The following is a 21,932-nucleotide window of genomic DNA, read 5'->3' as shown; positions in this document are numbered from 1 at the left end:
ACTGAGGTCATGCACAAATCTAATGTAATTATAATGTTGGCAATACACGGTCCTTTCTGAGCTGATTAGATGGTTAGATAGATAATTTAGGACATGTCCGATCACCGTTTGATTGTTTTGCCGCTCTATTTGTCATCAAAGTGAATTGGAAAAAGAGAAAAACGAGCGGAAGATAAGTGGATTGAGTGGGAAGCAATCGCCAGAAACAATCCGTGTATTCCCAGCATAAGACAGCTCCTTAGATTTTATAACCATTGATAGATGTCCACAACATCAAGAATAAACCATATCTCCAGCTCCATATTAAATAACAATAGTCTTTAAATAAACACTTACCCTGGATATGCTGGTATCCACACAAGGAGGCCCGGCTCGGTACCTATCTAACGCGTGTCTCCGATGAAGGACGGATGTCAGACATGCGTTAGATAGGTACCGGGCCGGGGCCTCCTTGTGTGGATACCAGCATATCCAGGGTAAGTGTTTATTTATTTCACTGCAGCCGCGCACACTTATAATATTAGCCAGAGGGCTATGTATTGCCGAACATGTCATACATCTTCTTATTGCTGCAGTCTAGATTGAATGATTTATTGTATTATCTTTACCCTGTGTTAGGTATTAGATCTGTGTATTGATTATACGGTCCACACCTTGTGGTTCGACCTGTGTACAACTTTTTAATTGTTTTTAAATGTTTTTAAATAAGCATTTTTCTCCAATAAATACTATTGTTATTTAATATGGATCTGGAGATATGGTTTATTTTTGATGTTGTGGACATCTATCAATGGTTATAGTGCGTTTAACTGTCCATAGACATGGATTTTTTTTGTGTTTTGTTTGTGCTCTACTGTTTCTGTTCTCGTTTAGCTCCTTAGATTCCACGCAATAGATCTCTGCACTGGAAGCTAATTGTAGGCTCCTCTTTTCTGCTCTAGTCACCTCCTGCCACACCCGCATTTAGAATTTCTGTGTTACAAAACCGTGGAACGCTCTTTCATAAGATATGTCCCATGTGCTCTGATCTCTAATAAACATAACCTCAAAACTCAGCTGTTGTGGCAAGCATGTAATCTGGACCAAGGACAGTATCAATTATCCTGCTTGAACTTAAAGTGTAGATGCGGCGGCGATGTTCCTTATCAATCCTTTTCTACTCAAATGATAGGGGATAATGATACAAGCACTTTGGGGTTTTTCCCTTCAGTGCAGTTGAACCCCACTGATGAGGAGATTTTACAGGTACTTGAGGACCTACTAATGGAATCTGATCAAAATGATGAAGGGGTAGAAATGATGAACTCTAGAGTGTTAAACATAGGAGATGTGGGTTCGTTCAGAGCTTGTAGGTTGGTACATCCCTTCCCCACAGTTCCAGGATCTACTCTGGAACATTTTTTTGAATGCACACTTAGAGATGTTAGAGCTGTGATTTACGAATCGGTTGAGTCCAATCTCACCGTGGAGGAGGGGAAAGCTCTTAATTGGCTCAAGAAAAATCGCGAGGTGGTACTCAGAAAAGCAGACGAAGGGGGCAACCTCGTCATAATGTCCAATACGCAGTATTATTCAGAAGCTAGGAGGCAACTGAGTGACAGAGAGACATACCTACCTATGCCTTCTGATCCCACCACGCGATATCAAAACAAACTCCGCACTCTGTTACGTAAAGGTGTGGAGTTAGGCTTTCTCTCACAAAAATTAGCCACTGACTTGCTTCCCCTCTACCTACGGCGACCAGTGTGGTAGCATATACCCAAACTCCATAAGTCCCTGACTTCACCGCCGGGACGACCCATAGTCTCGGGTTGTGGGTCCCTCACTGAGAGATTGTCCAGATACCTGGACCACCTCCTGCGCCCCCTGGTGGAGGGGGTGCCATCCTACCTCAGGGGTACGCTAGAGGTGTTGAGGATGGTGGAGCGTGCCACGTGGGTCCCTGGTGACAGACTGGCCACTATTGACGTGGTCAGTCTGTACAGCAGGATCCCGCACTGTATGGGGGTGGCTGCGGTTAGACACTATCTTTTACGTACTAATAAGGATGAGAAATTTGTTGATTATATATTGGAATGTCTCAATTTTGTGTTGACTCATAACGCCTTTTTGTTTGACCGCAGCTGGTACCATCAGGTGTCTGGGACGGCTATGGGGACCCCCGTGGCGTGCTCCTACGCTAACCTCTTCTTGGGGGCGTGGGAGGAGTCTGCCGTGCTCTCCGAATCCAATCCATTCAGGAGACACGTCAGACGTTGGTCCAGGTATGTGGACGATGTCCTGGTGGTGTGGTCGGGGACCGAAAACGAATTTCAGGAGTTTATGCGATATTTGAACGTTAATGAGGTGAATATGCAATTCACCTCAGAAATCAGTGATCATGAGGTGACATTTTTGGATATCAAATTAATAGTAGAAGATGATCAATTGATTACGAAAGGTTATAGAAAGGATACAGCTACCAATTCGATTCTCCATGCACAGAGCTTTCATCCTAGACATGTGGTTGAAGCTATTCCCTACGGGCAATATTTAAGATTAAGACGTAATAATAGTAGGGATAATGATTTCAGTACACAAGCAGACGAACTCACTGCTAGATTTGCTAGGAGAGGCTACAATATGGACTTACTTAAGAAATCAAGACTAAGAGCCTGGAAACAGGCAAGGAAGTCACTGTTGACACCTAGAAAGAAAGACGACAGTAATGTCGTAAGAACGACTGTTACGTTTGATTATTCCTCTATGGCGGATCGGATCAGGAAAGCCATACATTCAAATTGGTCCATGATTGGGAGAGATCCCGAATTGGCGCCGATCCTGCAGGGTGTCCCCAGGGTGGTTTTTAGGCGTGCCCCCACATTGGGGAACCTGTTAACTAGCAGTGAGTTTGTCTCTCCCAAAAATAAAGATTGGTTAAGTGCCATGTTACCCGTGGGGAATTTTCGATGTGGACATTGTAAGTGGTGTAGGAAGATGTTACCCCAAAGGAGCATTAGGGTAGGCAAATAATTTATGCAAATAAGAGGATTCTTCACTTGCCAAACAGATTTTGTAGTATACGCGCTAATATGCCCCTGTGATCGATTATATATAGGACAAACTACCAGACCAATGAAAATACGATTTGGTGAGCATATGAGTTCTATTAAATCGGGGAGAGGATGTACTCGACTTATTGAGCATATGAGAAATGAACACCCACATGAGAGATTTAATTTGAGATTCTTAGCCCTGGAGAAACAAGAGGTCCCTTCAAGAGGGGGCGACAGGGAGCGTTTGTTGTTGAGGAGGGAGACAAGATTAATCTTAAAGACTGATGCAATGGGCCCTTTAGGCCTTAATGAGAAAATAGAACTGTCTTGTATGTTAGATCCTTGAGGGAATGAGTTAGTACATATTTCTTATATGGATCGTGATATGTTTAGTAGAGTGTGTTTTTTTGTGTGTATGTCTAGTAGGGAGGATCGCTCAAACTCACTCTTATCAAGCGAACGACAGTCTGTACACACGCCCAATTTAGCGGGCGAACGACTGAACGACGGGACGTTCAAACGATCAGTTGTTCACGGAATTCCGCCGTGTGTATGGGCCTTTATGGCTGTCATGCAGATATTTTGGCTTTAGTCACCCTGGCAACATGCATGCAATCAGGGGCCAGTGATTCAGACAGTACAGAGGCAGTAATTCAGTCCAACAGTTTTATAAAAGAATATAAACCAAAGCTCTTTTATTTCTTCCACTTTAGCTTTAGTGATTCATTTACGGCCTGTTCACACCTTTTGCTGTGACTAATCCCTGAGCCTGACACACAATATGCAGGAACAGGGACATGTACACAAACATGGAAAGTGTATTCAAAAGATAAAAAGTATGCTTCAGGCCTAGTTCAAGTTGCTCAGTTGTGCTGCATAAATTCTGCCCATACAGTTCTATTGGCCTGTTTACAGTACTGTACACAGTTCATTGTAACTGATCATGTTATTCTAACTCGCTGCATGCAGGCTTTGTATTAAAGTGGACCTGAACTCTTGCACAGGACAGAAGGAAAACAGACAGAAATGCACCCTGTATGCATTTATGCCCAGTGCACACCAAAAACCTCTAGCAGATCTGCAAAACGCTGGAGGTTTTTGAAGCAGATTCCAGAGTGATTCTAGGCATGTTTAGAGAGGTTTTCTAAACAAGCCTAGCGTTTTTGGAGCGTTTTTGTGTAGCAGATTACAAATATTCTTACAGTAAAAGCTGTTACTGAACAGCTTCTGTAACAAAAACGCCTGGAAAACCGCTCTGATCTAGCGTTTTTCAGAGCGGTTTTCCACTTTTCTATACTTTAACATTGAGGCAGAAACGCCTCAGAAATCTAAAAAATGCTGCAGCCCCTGAGTTTGCGTTTGTGGAAAAAACAAACCGCTCTGGTGTGCACCATCCCATTCACTTTCATTAGCCAAGCGGTTTTCCCCCTGCAGGCGTTTTAAAAAACGCTCCCGAACCGCTCTGGTGTGCACCAGCCCTGAGAGCGTTTAGCCTGTCTAATTCCCCCTCATCTGTGACTAATCACAAGTAGTAATTTGATCTCTCCCCTGTGTCACCTGACTGCCACAGCAAATAAGGCAGATACGCTAATATAACGTGTGAGTCGTGCAACTGACCACTGTGAACCTGGCCTATCTACACCTATTAAAGTGTGTGTTATGCAGTACCGCACTGCACTCCCCATGTTATGCCGGTTGGATTCCACCGCACTGCTAACGCGCCAGTGGGAACATACCTTTACAATACAATTGCAGCACATTAGCAATGCGATTCTGTTGGCCAACGCAATGCAATTCCCCACCGGGGTCTAGCCTACTGGGAATGCTTCTGCCCCAGGAATGGAGTACACAAATAACAATACAGCTTTGCTTTGGTGATGTCTGCCTTTCACACAGTTTTGCGAAGTTGGAGAATAAAGCTTGGTATATTTCCATGGGCTTGATGCACAAAAGGCTGGTAATTTTGCCGTGAGCAGGCAGCGCACAGCAATTTTACAGATTCTAACACCAGGAGAGCACCGCTGGTAACTCTATTGCTGCCATGCGCATTACCATGGTAACTTGCATTACGACGCATGTTACCACTGTAATGGGCTCGTTTCCCTGGTAACTAATAGTATAACAGGCGGTGCTCCCATGATGCTGGTAAAATTGCCACGTCCTGCCTGTGCACAGAAAAATTACCAACCTTTTGTTCATCGTGCGCTGTATGATCTGGAAAACAATTGTTATATCGCCTCTTCAGAAATCGGTTAATCGGACTTTGAATCATTTCACGGCCTTGCAGCTGTCAATGCTGATCAGATTTCAAGAAAAATGGTGTAGAACAACAATGGGAATGCTGCTAGCTTTATATTGCTTGATGCAGTACAACCCTATGCAGCCATCAACTGCTTCTGTCAATATCAATTTGTGTTTTCTGGATGCATTGCAATTGGTTGTGTCTCTAATGCTGGGCATACACGGGTCCATCCGGTGCCCGATTACCCGCCGGATCGACTCCCGCCGCGTTCCCGCTCGTCCACGCGGATCGATTCCCGCTTGTCCCCGACGGCGCTTCCTTATCAGCCGCTCGATTCCCTGCCATTGTCCGCCGGCGGGGATCTAGTGGGCGGGGATCAAGCAGCATCATCGGACCTGCTGAATATTATCAGCTGGCCGCATCAGCTGCTCGATACACGGTACAGAAACGTACCGTGTATCCCCAGCATAATGTTTAATAATATTGGATATTTTTTTAATGTGTATTCTAGACTGTTACAACTTTGCCATGTTACTCTGTGTCTACACTGTCACATGTTTAGTTTAATTTAAACTCTGTTCTCCCTAAACACTCATATGTAGCTTTTATTTTGAGGGTTTTTTTTAATAGAGGCCCACTGACATACTTAGGGCTGGTTCAGACGGACGTTTCGGCGGCGTCACATTCGGGGGCATTGCGGCGGCTGCGCGGTCAGGCTTTCTGTAGCCTTCGCATTGCGTTGTGTTGCGGTCACGTTTTTATTCCCCTAGGGGGACGTCGCAGTTGGCCGCCCCCTGGAAGCTACATGTCGCTTCCAGGGGCAGCTCGAACGCTCGAGAAAATCGGGACCCGAACGCCGCGTTCGTGCAAAGGCGCGCAAAAGCTCGGTGTAAACGCTCCCATTCACTTGAATGGGAGCGTTTACCGCGACGTTCCGAACGCTTGCGGTAAACGTTCCGCAACCGTCCGTCTGAACCAGCCCTTAGGCTGGTTGATCCAGTAATTCTAGTTATTTTTTAGGTGGAGATCTACTTGAAAGACGGAAGAGATCAAAGATCACTGCTGTAGCACACCAGATATTGATCTCAGTCTTGAGATATCAGACGATGTACGGGCAGATCGACACTGAGACAGATCTCTCTGTTCGCATCTGATTGGAGAGAGATCTGTTGCCTGGCCATACACCGCAGGTTAATTTCCAATCGATTTCAGCATGGAATCTCTTGGGAAACGGCCTTGTGACACCGCAATTGCTGCTTCGGCACCCCCGGTGCCGTCCCCCCCTAGTGTAAAATCACGCACACGCCCCCGTATACGCCGGCAACCACGTGGGGCGCCTGTATGTGGATGGAGGATGGAGCACAGAGCCAGTGGCGGACACTGACAGGTATACTGCATGGGGCACATTTTACACTAGGGGGGGCCGCCCCAGGGGTGTCGTTGTTCGCCCCGATATTGTACGCCATTACCGCACTGAACCCGACTGAGCATGTCATCTTTCAGCATGTCTAATCGATACTTGCAACTAATTTCAGCCTGAAATTGGTCGCATGGTTAATCAGGTATGCTCTTCGCGGCACCGGTTTTCATCCGATTATAATAATTGAATTGGATGGTCAGCTGCCAAGTCGCCTGATGTACAGTATGGCCACCTTTAGGGGCAGGTTCGCTTGAGAAGTTTTGTCAGTTGCGTGTGGTCCAGTATTAGTCGTGGAGAGAATCCGAAGACATAACAACAAAAGGTTCTGATCCAGTTCTGTATCTTGCCTGAAAAAGAAACTTGAAGATTTGAAAGCTTGCAAAGAAATCTTGTACAGTTAGTCATTAAAGGTATCGCCTAAACAACTTTTGTTGCACTGTCTTGAGAATTTTTCTAAACCCAGGTGCTCAGTATACTTTAAGACAATGGTTAGTAAAAGTGCAGATGAGATTTGTAACCTGTGGTATTGTATTGAACAATTGAGGTGACCTGGCAAAACAATGTTCTTTCTATTCAGTGCATTCACTCTTTGTTCAGGAAGGGAGGGGCATGTAACTAGCCAAGCTGCTATTTATATAGACACAGTAGTTTGTAAATAGCTGTGTGATGTTACCAACAATACCAAGCAGCAGTGTACAGCAGCACATCCTGTGCGGCCATAGGGCCATAGACAGTGAATTTCCAGTTCAGTATTGAGACTGAAAAGATGCTTTTATGGGGATTGGGTAACTGAAGCTTATTGCTAACCTGTTTACTATAATCCAGAGGCTTCCCCCATCCCCCTCAAGCAAGTTCCAGCATTGGCTGATGGGACCCTCTGAACCTATTTGATAAGTGCTTGTGGAATAGGTTAGCATGGCCACGCTACCCTCCTCTACTGAGGTAAAAGTGCCCCTAGATTACTCGATTTTGCAGCCGATCGACCATCCGATTTTATAATTATAATCGAGTTGGATAAAAATTGCTTCCACCAAGAGCATGCCCGATCTCAGATGTGACCAATTTCGGGCCAAAACTGATCGATTGATCAGGTGCGTGGCAGTAACGGCATACAATGATTGCATACGACAAACTTGATGGAAACTCCTGTTGCTGTCCCCTCCTAATATTTTATGCCCCCCGGGGCAGTTTTACTTTGCCTGTCATAACGCCTGCTAGTTTTCGCTGTACTTCTGCAATCTGGCCCCACATGACTACTGGCATATAGCAAGTGGGGCGCATGCATGACAGGCAACCACATTGTGGCGTAAATGCTAAAGTATGAGGGCATCGGCAGCGTGGATGGCAGAAACTAAAGCATAACTTCAAGGGGGGGGGGGGGGGATATAAAACATTAGGGGGGCAGTGGCCAGGGGGCAGCATCACAAGGCCAATTCCCATAAGGTTTCATGCTGAAATTGATTTGGAATCGGACTGTAGTTTGTGGCGGCCACAGATCTCTTTCCGATCAGAGAGAAATCTGTCTCTTGGTCAAATGACTGCCAAAATCGCTAGATATATGGGTGCCTTTAGTATCAAACTTTTTTCTTTGATAAAGTCACAGGTTTGCGTGAACCAAGCACATCAGAAAAATGTTGTATTTGCAGCAGCTGTTTATAGAAAATCATTCAGATTTGTTCAATTCACTGGGTATATTTGTAACTTGATTTTTTTTTTTTTTATATCAGCTTTGATATGCACAATATATAGAACCATGCACTAGGACATTCTGCATAGTTCTGTTATCATTGAAATCTCCCTGTGATTTGATAATATATGTGTGGCATTGCTTGTTTGGTATTATTGAAACTAGCGCATGGTTCTATAATAACTGCGTGTTATTGAAATCTGTTTGTTTTTAATATTACAGTATTTGCATACCATTCGAATTTCCCGAATATAATATTGATTTATTGTTGTACTTATAAGTTAGGGTATGTTTACACTAGAAGCATGCGATTCGCATGTCATTTTTCAGCTGCAAAATTTGGGGTTTTTAATGCAAATTTGTATGCCCATATATGCGGGCTTAAGGGCCGGTTCACACTTGCGGTTCCCTGCCAAACGGACCGGATCCGGTCAGGTTGCATCAGGTGTACCTCAGGATGCGATCCGGATCCGTTTGGCAAAAGAGAGTAGAAATAAAATAATGTTGGGGTCTGGGAGGTCAGCAGAAGGTGGACCTGTGGAATCAGGCCCTCCGCTGTTTAGCACTCACCTCCACCTCCGACATACTGCCAACATCTCCAGCACGTTTAAAGTCACTGCTGCTCCACTCCAAAATGCTTGCCCATGTGTCCCCATCCAAAATCGCCGCTACAATACGCATAGGAAGTGGGGTAGAACATCCGGATTTTTAGCCAGTGTGTTGTGCGCTCTCCGGTTCTCATTGGTTTGTATTGGCCGGATGGTGCAGTCCGGCTCCGCTCCGTATACGGCTGCCGGAGGAGCCGGACCAAAAAATAGCGCATGTTGGGTCTTATGCCGGAGTCAGGATCCGGTCCGGATCCGGTCCGGACGAAACGGACGCATGTGAACGGACGCATAGGCTTTCATTGCTATGCCGTGCGTCCGTTCCGTCCGTTCTGCATGCGGTCCGGCTCCGGCACGGCGATTCCGGACGGCGACCGCTAATGTGAACCGGGCCTTAATGTACATTCTCATGCACTTTCACATATTTTTTGTTTATTTCCATTGTTCTACAATGGAGTTCCAAGTCCCATCAACATTATTCATCTTGAATGCGAAAACAGCACGTGGCATCTAAAAATAGTAACACTGCTGTCCGTTTTGTTTTCTGGGTGCTGATTTTGCATGTAATAGACACAGGCACATAGTAATTCATTGGTGTTTGAATTTGTGTGCTAAAAAATAACACACAAATTTGCACGGAAACAGGCCCTGAATTTTTTGCCGCACTTACAATGTGTTGTGATCACACTGCATTTTCACCACAATGTACCATGCATGTCACATATTTCTTCTTTTACACCACTAAACACTATCAAGGTGCCCATACATCAGAAGATGCATGGGCAGATCGACCAAGAGACAGATCTGATTAAATCTGATCGGAGAGAGAGATCTGTTGCCTGCCCATACACCACAGGCCGATTCCCAATCGAAAAGGAATTGGCCTTGTGACGCTGCATTTGACACACCCCCACCCCACCACGCTGTCCCGACTCAGAGGCATATCTAGGGAAAACAGCCTATGACAAACACTGAAATCGGACCCCAGGGACGGAGCTGCACCCTCCAAATATTGGGCTTGATTCACAAAGCGGTGCTAACTGTTAGCACGCCTGTGAAAACCCCCTTAGCACGTCTAAACAAGCTTTTTGCGCATAAAACTTTACGCGCGCAAAACTTTATGCACGTAAAACTTTACGCGCGTACTGCACAGAGCGCAGGGCGCTCCGCGCGAAGTGCCCATTAAAGCCTATGGGACTTAGCGCGCGTAAAACTTTGCGCACGTAAAAATTTGCGCGCGCAAAGTTAGCGCGTGATCTGATTGAGAAATCCGGTGCTAACCTACTTAGCACCCTGGTTAGCACGTCTAAAGACTTTAGACGTGCTAAGTAGGTTAGCACCGCTTTGTGAATCAAGCCCATTAAGTCTTGGATGAATTTGTTGTGTCCAAGTTGAGGTGAAGCATGGCCTGTAAGAGCTGGAACCCACAGGAGCGCTTTTGGCAGCGTTTTGGCAGCACTGCGATACGCTAGCAGTTTGCCAAAACGCTGGGCTAATGTTAATGGATGGGGCAACTTCCACAGGAGCGTTTGCGTTTCCCAGAAACGCAAACGCAGGACCTGCAGCATTTTGGGAGCGTTAGCGCTTTAATGTAAAGTATTGAAACGCTAGCAGAAACGCTCAGCAAAACCTAAACTGAGCGGTTTTGCTAGCGTTTTGCGGTTCAGCACACTGTAACAAAATGAAAAATAATTCACAGGACCAATCAGGATAAAAACGCAAAACGCTACACACCCCCTGGGCAAAAAAATACAATGTTGCAAAACACAACCAAAAACGCGCATGAATCCGCTTGCAAACCGCTCAGACAAAACGCTAGCGGTTGCGTTTTGCGTTTGCTGATTTCAGTGGGTTCCAGGCCTAAGTATTGCAAAAAGTCAGTCTATACATATTCCCCAAATAACAGGCAGCTTGTCCCCCCAAAAGATGTAACCAGGAACCAGGGGTTCTAGGCAATGAGCCCCCAGTAAGTTGCGCCCATGGCACATGCCATACCTGCACCCCTGTAGCTATGCCTCTGTCACCACTAATGTAAAATCCCCCCCCCCCCCCCCGGTGCCGTCCGGTGCAGTATACTTTACCTGTCCGTGTCTGTCGCTGGCTCCGTCTTTATGCACGCGCCTCACGTGGTTGCTAGCGTATATGTGGGGGGAACATTTTACATTAGGAAAACAGTGCTGGGGGTTCCATCGCGTTCGTAGCCTGATCCGACATCGCATGCAGTTACCGCGCACCCAGTTAAGCAAATTGACCCTTCAGCTTGTAGCTTGTCCGACCGATACATGAAACCAATTTCGAAAATGAATCAATCGATTCAGATGGTCGTCTGATGTATGGCCACCTTCAGAGACCTGATGACTGCACTTGACATGTGGCACATGCTTTATTTTTGTGTAAAAGTGATACAGAATATGTCACTGCTATATACATACTAAATAATAATAATTTGACCAAGTATAATAGGCATAATGTCCCTTGGTTCAATCAACAAAATTGTTTAATTTCACTATTTTTGTGTAGTCTCTGGCTCACCGACCAGGAACTATAAACTGTGGAATTAGGGCTTGTGACATGGGCTTTAAGACCCTGCGGAAGATGGAGTTAGTTTTAAAAGAAGGAAGCACACTCTGTTGCCATAGTAACGAAACCCCCCCCCAGCTTTCCCAACACTGCAGACTGCTGTTTCACATTACTGTGTCCTTGTGAACCTAGTTAACTCTGCCACAATGGCAGCACGATTGCAGACATGCTGATTAGCTGTGCTCAGTGGTCTCAGAAAACCTCCAACAAGCTGAAGGTGGCTATACATTTAGATGCCCACCTGACATGCCCAAAAGCTAGATCTGATCAGAGAGGCATCTATTCCTGCCACTCACTGCAAATTGAATAGGTTTCGGCTTGAAATCGAATAGAATTTTATTGAACCGCAGTGTTGCACTGCTTGATGCAGTTCAAAGCTACAGTCCGCCGGTCTGTGCAAGCAAGATCTTTCATGCAGAACAATCGATAATTTCAATCGATTTCATCTGGAAATGAATCAAAATTGCGATAGGGTAGGCAGGTTGAGGCATTGATCTCCAATACTTATCTTTACTAATATGAGCTTACATACCAAGGCCTCAAATGCACGCTATACCTTACTTGCCCTTACAAATCATTGAACTGCAATGCGGCTATGGCCCTTTTGGCTATGCACTGATAATCTCTATGACGGCAGAGCGCTGTGCACCGGTCAGGAGCCGCTTTCATTGGCTCCTGACCCTGTCACTCAATGTAAGCCAATGGGATTGGCTTACAGTAATGACAGGGCCAGGAGCCAATGAGTATGGCTCCTGACCGGCGCACATAGACCGGCGCAGTCATAGAGGCGGCAGGGCAGCACATTGCGGCGGGGGCGCGCGGTGAATGGGACGTAGAGTTTACGTCTGGTCAGAACCGCAGCGCCACCTGCCCGACGTACATTTGTACTGCGTCGGTCCCTAAGAAGTTAATAGTAAAAACTGTAAGGCCTGGGACCCTCAGCAGTGCTTTTCTAAGCGCTTTTCATTTGTAAAGCTCTTGCTGATGTAATGCTATGTGTATGATACAACTTGAAGGATGAGATTTAAAAAAAAAAAGTCACCAATAGCATTACATTAGAAATAACTGACACTTAAAAAAGCACTGCTAGTAGGTCTCAGGCCTTAAGCTGGCTATACAGTATACAATTGTAATGTCGCCTGAGGGATCGGGTCCTGATCCTCATTGGGTGACATTGAGTGTGTATACAAAGCTTAATGCTGGGTACGCACGATGTGTTTTTTTCTGTCGATTTTCTGTCCGATCGATTACCGATTTGACTCTCATATCTTTTCTTATCTATTTGCATTCACTTCTATGAGAAATCGATCAGAAACACGATCGGAAATAAGATCAGACAAGTCGGAAATTATCTATCAAGCCATCTATCTAACACAAAATTGTATGGTGTGTACCTAGCATAAGCAAGATCTTTGGATGTGATGGCCCATAACAATCATCTCAGTTTAGGGCCTGTTTCCACTACACGCAGATTTGATGCAGATTGGATGCAGAAAAACTGACTCCAGTGAATGCCTATGGGCCTGTTTCCACTAAACGCGATTCTTCTGCTGCAGATTTTCCCATAGGCATTCATTGGAGTCAGTTTTTCTGCATCCATTCTGCATCCAATCTGCATCAAACCTGCGTGTAGTGGAAACAGGCCCTAAGTTTTCTCTAGCATGTGTAGGAGACTTGTATTGGGCACTCCTTTCTGCTTCCTTCCTTCCTGTACATCTGTTATTATGCAGGCATCTGTTCCGTGCCCTCAGGCAGAGGGAGGAGGAGGGGACACCTAAAAACTCCTTTATCCTCCACCTCAACACTAAAGTATCTTGAACATGTTTGTATTCAGGTACCTCTAAAGGCCCGTACACATGTCCTACCAAGTGCAGGACCAACACCACCACATGACCAACACCCCGACAAACCGCTGACATGTCAAGTATTTTCCCAACATAAACGACAACTCATTTGAATACTGCGTGCAAGCGAAATGACGATCTGCACAACATGGCTGCATTCAAAAGAAGTACGTCATTCTATCGAAGTTGTACACACGTGGCCAACTGCACGATAGCAACCCAATAGTCGTGTAAGTCGATCACCAGATGGACCGGGCAAACCGCCTGTTGTCAGTCGGTCATCTTGTCTTTTGCCACGCATACACACGCCCATAGCTCCCAACTGTCCCTCTTATGGACAGACAGTCCCTCTTTGGCAACTAAATCCCTCTGTCCATCTCTCTTCCTCCTTTGTCCCTTTTTCAGGACTGATGTATAGATCTATGTACTATCTATCTATGTACTTTATCTACTAAAAAAAAATGTGTTTAATGGCCTCTAAACAGTATTCCCATTCTTTAAATGGATATATTTCTTGTTATCAAATGTTAATATGAAGGATAATGAACCAGGATAGAAAGGACCAGTGTAGTTTGAATTAAAAAACAAATTTTTTTTCTGAAATCTATGCATGACTAGGGGTGTGGCGAGGGCATGATTCAGTGTTGCCAACTCATCCCTTTAATTACTGACACATATGAATTATACAGGTTTTGGGGCTAGGTAGATGCAGTTAAGGCACTGATTATGTGCAAATAGCCCCAGAACATGTATAACTTAGATGTGTCAGTAATTAAAGGGATGAGTTGGCAACACTGGCATGATTAGGGGCGTGGCAAGGGCATCGCTTAAGTGTCCCTCTTTCTTATCTCAAAAGTTGGGAGGTATGCATGCCTGATTGTCGTCCAACAAACCAAAATCAGTTGACAATCAAGCGGTTTGGTTGAGCGTGTGTGTATGGGCCTAAAGTATCTGGAACATGTTTGAATTCAGTCACCTCTCAGTGCATTCACAAAAAGCAAAGGGTATAAATTAACATAGTTATAAACACAATGCTGGTAAACCTGTATATATACAAAAAGCCTGCCTGTATTTCTTGTTTATAAAAACACTTTGTGTCTGTTGGAAATGTAAATGGCCTCACCCACTTTATCTTGAGAGGGAAGACAAAGGCTCTCCACAACTGACCATTTTCGTACCTCCCAACTTTTTGAGATAAGAAAGAGGGACACTTAAAAATGCTCCCTGCCCCACCTCTAGTCACACCCCCACCACAACCCAAAACACGCATTCTATAAAGAGGTCAAATGCTGTTTCACACTGATTTTGCCACAATTTGTCATGATCACTCTCTCTCACTCACTCTAAACCTTTAGACTGTAAAGGTATCCATACACTTAAATGATTTCCCGCTGATATACAGCAGATTCAATCACTGTGATCGAATCTGCTGTGAATTCGTTACGCAAATGTTGACCGATCGACCGATTTCCACCCGAAATCGTTTGATTCAGTCGATCTGTCCAGGCAGAAAATTTAGCTAGATCATTGGCGGGTTGGGAGCATGTCGTTAACGACGTTTGATACGGCGACGACCGATGCAGCATAGCGGCAGCAATACATCACTTGTTTGCCTGCGTGAGTCCCTGCAGTCTCTTACTTCTTCTGGCGTCTGCTCCGTCTTCACTTCCTATCCTTTGAGAGGGCGCTCGACTGTTTGAAGTTCCTTGCCACAGGGGACAGGAAGTGAAATGAAGATGGAGGAGGACGGTGAAAGAAGTGAGAGACTGCAGCGACCCGGCGACTCGTGCCGGCGGACAGGTAATGTATAGAGGCCGGCTGGGGGAGCAGGGGCAGAGAGGCAGGCGGCAGTTCCACAGGTTGTGAATCGATTTAAAATGCTGAAATCGATTCAAAATCTGTGTGCAGTGTATGGGCAGATTAGATCAGAGAGGGATCTATCTGTGTGTCAATCTGGTGGCAATCGATCAGTATATGGCTGCCTTAAAGGACTTACGAGGCCAAATCTCGAAATTTTGATCATTACCTGTTTCATATTAGAATCCATAGAGGAGTTCCTCCGCTCCCTCTGTCCCATTCCGCCTCAAATGTACTGTATTTATTACATTGCCCCCAGGCTGCGACCCGACCCCACAGCACGGGTCGTCTCCTCGTACTGCGCAGGCGCGGATCTTGGCGGCGGACATCTTGATTGTGGCATAGGAGACGACCCGTGCTGTGGGGTCGGGTCGCAGCCTGGGGGCAATGTAATAAATACATTTGAGGCGGAATGGGACAGAGGGAGCGGAGGAACTAATCTATGGATTCTAATATGAAACAGGTAATGATCAAAATTTCGAGATTTGGCCTCATAAGTCCTTTAAAGAGAACCTGTACTGAGTAAAAATATTTAAAATAAACACATGAGGTAACTTCAAATGAACATTACAGAGTTACCTTGCCATCAGTTCCTCTCAGAAGCTCACCATTTTCTTCTGACAATAATCCCATCCAGTTCTGACAATATTTTGTCAGATCTGAAATATATCAGTTGCTGTCAGTAAAATATCAGTTGCTGTCAGTTATAGCTGAGAGGAAAACTGATGTACCAGGTAATGTCCATGTTTCCCTATGGCTCAAGTGGGCGATGTTACAGTTTAACTTTGTGCTGACCAGAAAGCTGTTATGGGTAATGGCTATTTTCAAAAAGGAGGACGGAAAATTCCCTTTATCACAGTGAACAAATAGGACGCGGGACAGGAGAAAGACACTGAGGAGTAGACTACATGGAAGGTAAGTATGACTTGTGTATGCTTATTTTGACTTTTATTTTCAGTACAGGTTTTCTTTAGGGCCTTTTGGCTAGGGCTCTTCCCCTTTTGTCTCACAATGCTGTGTAATGGGTGAACATACCTCCCACCCCTGCGTAAAAATATGTAGTTAATTTGTTCACTGCTGTTATACCCTCTTGTCTTGTATCAACTGTTGTATTGTATACTTTGTATTGTTGTACCCTGTATGCTATTGTACAGCGCCATGGAAGATGCTGGCACTATATAAATGAATAATAATAATAATCACTCCCAGGGAGCTGTATGCAGCGTTTTTGCGCTTGCTAACACTGCACACCGCAGTCTGAATTCTCCCAAAGGGAGCCACTGCACTAGCAATCCCCAGCAATCACAGCGCAAACACTGTGCAGTGTGAAACAACCCCAATGCTGGGAATACACGAGTCGACCCGGCGGCTCGATTAGCCGCCGGATCGACTCCCGCTCATCCCTGCGGGCGATTCCTTATCTTCCGCTCGATTTTCGCAATTGTCTGCCCACAGGTATCGAGCGGGGAATCGATCCGCGCGGTGATTGGACATGTCGGAAATGATCAATCGAGCCATCAGCGGATCGATTGATAAGAAGAAAACGCACCGTGTATCCCCAGCATAAGAGCAAGAGACATTTTTATAATTCCCATTAACATAAGCATCATATGGATTTACTGGATAGATATAAAGTTTACAGTCACATGTTGTATTGGGTGGTCAGTTTCAGGGGGTGCTGAGTTGGAATGGATTGTGCACTATTACAGAGTAGGCTAAGCAGTTGTGGGTAGTAGATGCTAGCTCCTACTAACCTCCTCTCTCCCCATAGCATCTCATACTATACACCCTGCACCCCTTCCCCACATCACCCACTCTTGTTATGTACTCTGTGTCCGGAACCCTAGTACCCTCTATTCCTCCGATGACACACTGTCCTTGCTACCCACCTTTTCATCTCAGCTAATTGTCCTCTCTGCTCCCTCTCTCCCCAGACATGATGTGTTTGCAGAAACAAACCTGTGGCTAGCAGGAGAGGAGGAGAGCTGCCTGCAGCCATGTTGTCTGTGCTCAACAGTGACTGCAGAGCAGTGCAGCCTGTAACTGGGCTGCCTGAAAACATGGGAGATACAGGCAGGGTCGGACTGGGACACTGGGGGCCCACCAAAGAAATTTTAACGTGGGGCCCACACATCCCACGATTGTAGTGAAAAAAGGGCGTGACCATGCATCGGAAGGTGGGCGTGGTCATGATGTATTATGGACAGGGCCAAATGCGCTTTGAGTCCTATGGGAGAAAAGCGCTTTACAAATGTTATTGTATTATTGTATTGTATGAAATGTACATGATCTTAGCAGCATTGTAATTCAGAAACACTGCTGCCCAGCAAAACTTTGCATAGAGTCCCCTCCTTTAATATAAAGTAATGTCCTACTTTGCAGAGGTTGCGACCGCAGAGGTTGCGACCGCATCGGGCCCTTGGGCCAAAGGGGCCCCGAAGGGCCCTCCCTCAACTACAGTATTACCTCTCTATTGGTCCTGTGCTCATAATAATCATTTCTATAGATACTTTGAACAGTGGTAATCATTAACAAGCTATTTCCCATCCCTTTCTTGCACCTCTGATACTGTAGTTGCCATTGGCAGGTTTTGGTGCATCATATCAATTGTTATGTATAGAGTGCTTGGGGGACCCCATTGTAAAATTTGTATCTAGGCCTACAGCTCCTTAGCTACGCCACTGCTCTCAGCATGAGGGATTACAGCACTGAGAAGATAATTTTTGTGCTGCAGGCAGCAATTGGAGCTCTGTCAGACAAGAAGGGGGGCCAACCAGAGACCTGGAGGCGGGGCCCACCGAGGGAAAAAACTGTACTACTGTGGCCCAGTCCGACCCTGGATACAGGCAGCACTGAGTGGCTGCAGGCAGCTCACTCCTCTCCTGTTTATAGACAGGCAGCATCTGCTGAGGACAAGAGATGCTCACCCCCTGGACACAGACAGCAACACAGCAGGGCAAGCTGGACGGCAAGCGGGAAAAAGCTGCATATTTGGCCTGTTGGGCGTACACAGGCCGATGCACCCTTATCAATCGAGCCGCTGATGGCACGATTGATAATTTCCGACAGGTCCGATGACCCGCCAGATCGATACCCCGCTCGATCCCCCACGGGCGGACAATAGCGGAAGAATCGAGCAGAAGATAAGGAGTGCCCGCGGGGATGAGCGGGAATCGATCCGGCTGCCCGCGGGGACACGGCGGGAGTCGATCCGGCGGCTAATCGAGCCGCCGGGTCGACTCGTGTATGCCCAGCATTAGGGCCCGTTTTCACTAGATGCAAATTTAGGTAAATTTGCTGCACGCGAAGTCAGATAGCAATGCATTTCAATGGGCCTGTTTCCATTAGATGTGAAACATTCGCATCCAGGAAAAATCTGGACAGCAGTGCCACCATTGCCTGCAGGGAGTGGCAGTCGATCCCTAGGGTGATAGCCCAAGCTTATACAGACACGCCGTGCAGCGACAGCCAAGCAATGTGTACGGTTTGTAGTAAACCAATAAATTATAATTTTGCAGCTATAGACGTGTAAAGCCTAAAGATCTCAAAGATTTTAAGTGGCGGTGAGCCAGTAATCACTAGCCTCAGCTAAAGATGAAGGTAAATACTCCATTCTCCTCCACCTTGACCTTTCAGCAGCTTTTGACACAGTAGATCATCCCCTACTCCTCCAGTCCCTCTAGTCCATGGGCATTCACGACCTCGCCCTGACCTGGCTTTCATCCAACCTCTCCAACCGCTCCTTCACGACCTCCTTCAATGAGTCCTCATCCACCCCCAACCACCTCTCGGTGGGAGTCCCCCAAGGCTCGGTCCTTGGCCCCCTACTGTTCTCCCTATACACATCCTCCATTGGCAAGGTTATCTCCTCCATGGGTTTTAACTATCATCTGTATGCAAATGACACCCAGATCTACCTCCACACCCCTGACATATTCACCACCACCATGGACAAGGTCTCCTCCTGGATGTCCGCTAGGTTCCTGAAACTAAATCTAGACAAAACAGAATTTATGATCTTCCCACCCCAGCCATCCCTGAACCTCCCAGATGTGCATGTCACTGTTAACCACACTACCATTCACCCTACCTCTCAAGCCCACCCTGGACTTCGCACTCTCCTTCACTCCCCACATCCAAAAGCTCACAAAGTCCTGCCACTTCCACCTTCCACCTTAACATCTGCAAGATCCGCCCTTTCCTGACCTCCAAACTCCATGCCCTCATAATTTCCCGCCTTAACTACTGCAATGCCCTTCTGTCTGGTCTCCCTATGACCCAAATAGCCCCGCTGCAGTCCATCATGAATGCGGCAGCCAGAATTATCCACTCCTCCCATCGCTCCACCACGGCAGCTCCCCTCCGTGAATTCCTCCACTGGCTTCCTATCCAGTCTAAAATCAGATTCAAGATACTGTGCCTGACCTACAAATCTGTCCACAAAACCTGTCCAACCCAAATTTCCGATCTTACTCAGAGGTACACACCTAGCCGCTCACTCCGCTCCTCCAATGAACTTCGCCTGACCGCTCCCCCCCCTCCCACACACACACACACACATCCCCAGGCCCATGCACTCCTCCAGGACTTCTCAAGAGCTGCTTCAACACTATGGAACGCCCTACCTCCACCCATTAGGGCAGCCACCTCCTTCGAAATCTTCAAGAAGGCCCTCAAAACTCACCTTTTCACTCTGGCCTACCACCCCTCACAAGTGCTCTAAACCCGCAGCTGAACTCTGGTCCCCTACCTTTCAAGTCCCTACCTCTCCCTCTAGATTGTAAGCCTTTGGGCAGGGTCCTCCTCCTTTTGTGCCCTGCCTGATCATGCACCTCCATTACTGTGCACCCATGCTATGCATTTGCGTGAACTCAACTTGCCTAATCTCCATGTTCCCATCCAGTGACTGACTAAGCATTACCTTGTAATCATACTGTGCTGTGTGATCTGGTTTTCTTGTATTCCTGTATTGTCATATTGCTGTATGTGACCCCTAAATATTCTCTATAACCTAAACTAATGTCCAGCACTGCGTAATGCGTTGGCACTTTACAAATAAATAAAGATATGCTTGCCGAGCTCTCTGTTAATTAACATTTATTGCCCCTTGGAGAGGAGAGAGCAGGAGTTTTGTGCCTCAGTGCAAGTTTTACATTGGGCCCACCCAAGCACTACGTACATAACAATTGAAATGGTGGACTGAAACCGGCCAAGGACTGCCACAGTATTAAGGTGGCCATACATCTCTCGACTTGGCCAAGAGCATGCCCAGTTGATGATGCGACCAATTTCAGGATGGAATTGGTCACATTTATCGATCAGACATGCTGCAAGATGTCAGGCTGTCAAGGTCGATCAAGTGTGTGGTGGTAATGGCGAGCAATATCGAGACGAGCTACGATCGCAGCGGAATCTCCCTATGTAAAATGTTCCTCCCGATGCAGTATACTTTACCTGTCCGTGTCCGTCACTGGGTCCAGGCACCATCCGCAATTCGCATACGCGCTCCCCACGCGGTTGCGGGCGTATACATGGGCGTCACACGTGTCCACATTACGGGATGCAGCATCACAAGGCCGATTCTCGGGAGATTTCATGCTGTATGGGCAGGCAACAGATCTCTCAGATCAGAGAGAGATCTGTCTCTGTCTATCTGCCCATACATCATCTGATGTATGGGCACCTTTAGAGGTGCAAACAGAGGATAGAGAACAGTTAGCTAATGATTACCACTATTCAAAGCATAGAAGTGATCATTGTTAGCACAGGAACAATAAAGGGCTAATACTGCTGTTGAGGGAGGTCCCTTCTGGCCTAAGGCCACTTACTACGCAGAAGGTATTCCGCTTCTGTGAAATACAGTAGCGACTGCCAAAAAGGCCAACAAGGTTGATGAAGGAGTAAGGGGAAGATGGTGGACTCCTGAAAAAGCAGCAGACTCGGGCTCTGTTCCTACTTGAGCGTCTGTTCTTTGTTCAACAGACCGGATAGTGAACGGCTTTTATTTTATAAACGCAGCAATGGATTCACGGGATCCGTTGCAGTAAGCGGACCGCACTTGTGTGCAGTCCGTGATAATCTCGGGCAGGCGGATGCATTCCACTACACTGTCCTCTCCTGCTGGCCGCACGTTGTACAGCACAAGTGGGAACAGAGCCTGAGGCTGGTTTCACACTTTATATTGGCATTAGCGATGCTGTGTGTCGTGCACGCCGCTCCACAACACCAAAAACAGGCCTTCAGTGAACACCGCATTAGTACATGGTGTTCCCTGTCTGGCCACTAGCCAAGCAGGAAGTGACGCGCTTGCGGTCACTTCCTGCTTTGGGTATGCGGAAGCATATTGTAAAAATATGCTTCCGCGCATGTGCACCGTGACACCAATGTCGTCAAAGGACCCTGTGTCTCCATATAAAGTTATGAGTTCCGACCAAACGCAATGCAGACATCAAACCAACAAACGTTGATTCCGGTGATACCTTTAATGACTAACTGCACATGGTTTATTGCAAGCTTTCGAAACGTTAAGTTTCTTCTTCAGGCATTATACAGAACTGGATCAGAACCGTACAGGTATCACCGGAATCAACGTTTGTTGGTTTGATGTCTGCATGTCTGCTCCTCGACTAACACCGGACCACACTTCACTTGACCAAACGCAA

The 21,932-nt window shown here is 46.4% G+C and overlaps 1 protein-coding gene across 1 annotated transcript in view; it reads left to right on the top strand.

Annotated features, from left to right (window-relative positions):
* Window positions 1-21,932, top strand: part of LOC137532976 (spectrin beta chain, erythrocytic-like) — a 564,120-nt gene that overhangs the window by 293,747 nt on the left and 248,441 nt on the right. The window lies entirely within an intron of this gene.

This window comes from Hyperolius riggenbachi, chromosome 9 (genome assembly GCF_040937935.1).
Source record: "Hyperolius riggenbachi isolate aHypRig1 chromosome 9, aHypRig1.pri, whole genome shotgun sequence".
Taxonomy (NCBI): Eukaryota; Metazoa; Chordata; class Amphibia; order Anura; family Hyperoliidae; genus Hyperolius; species Hyperolius riggenbachi.
The sequence above is the reverse complement of the archived record's forward strand: the minus strand, read 5'-3'. Positions and strand labels throughout refer to the sequence as shown.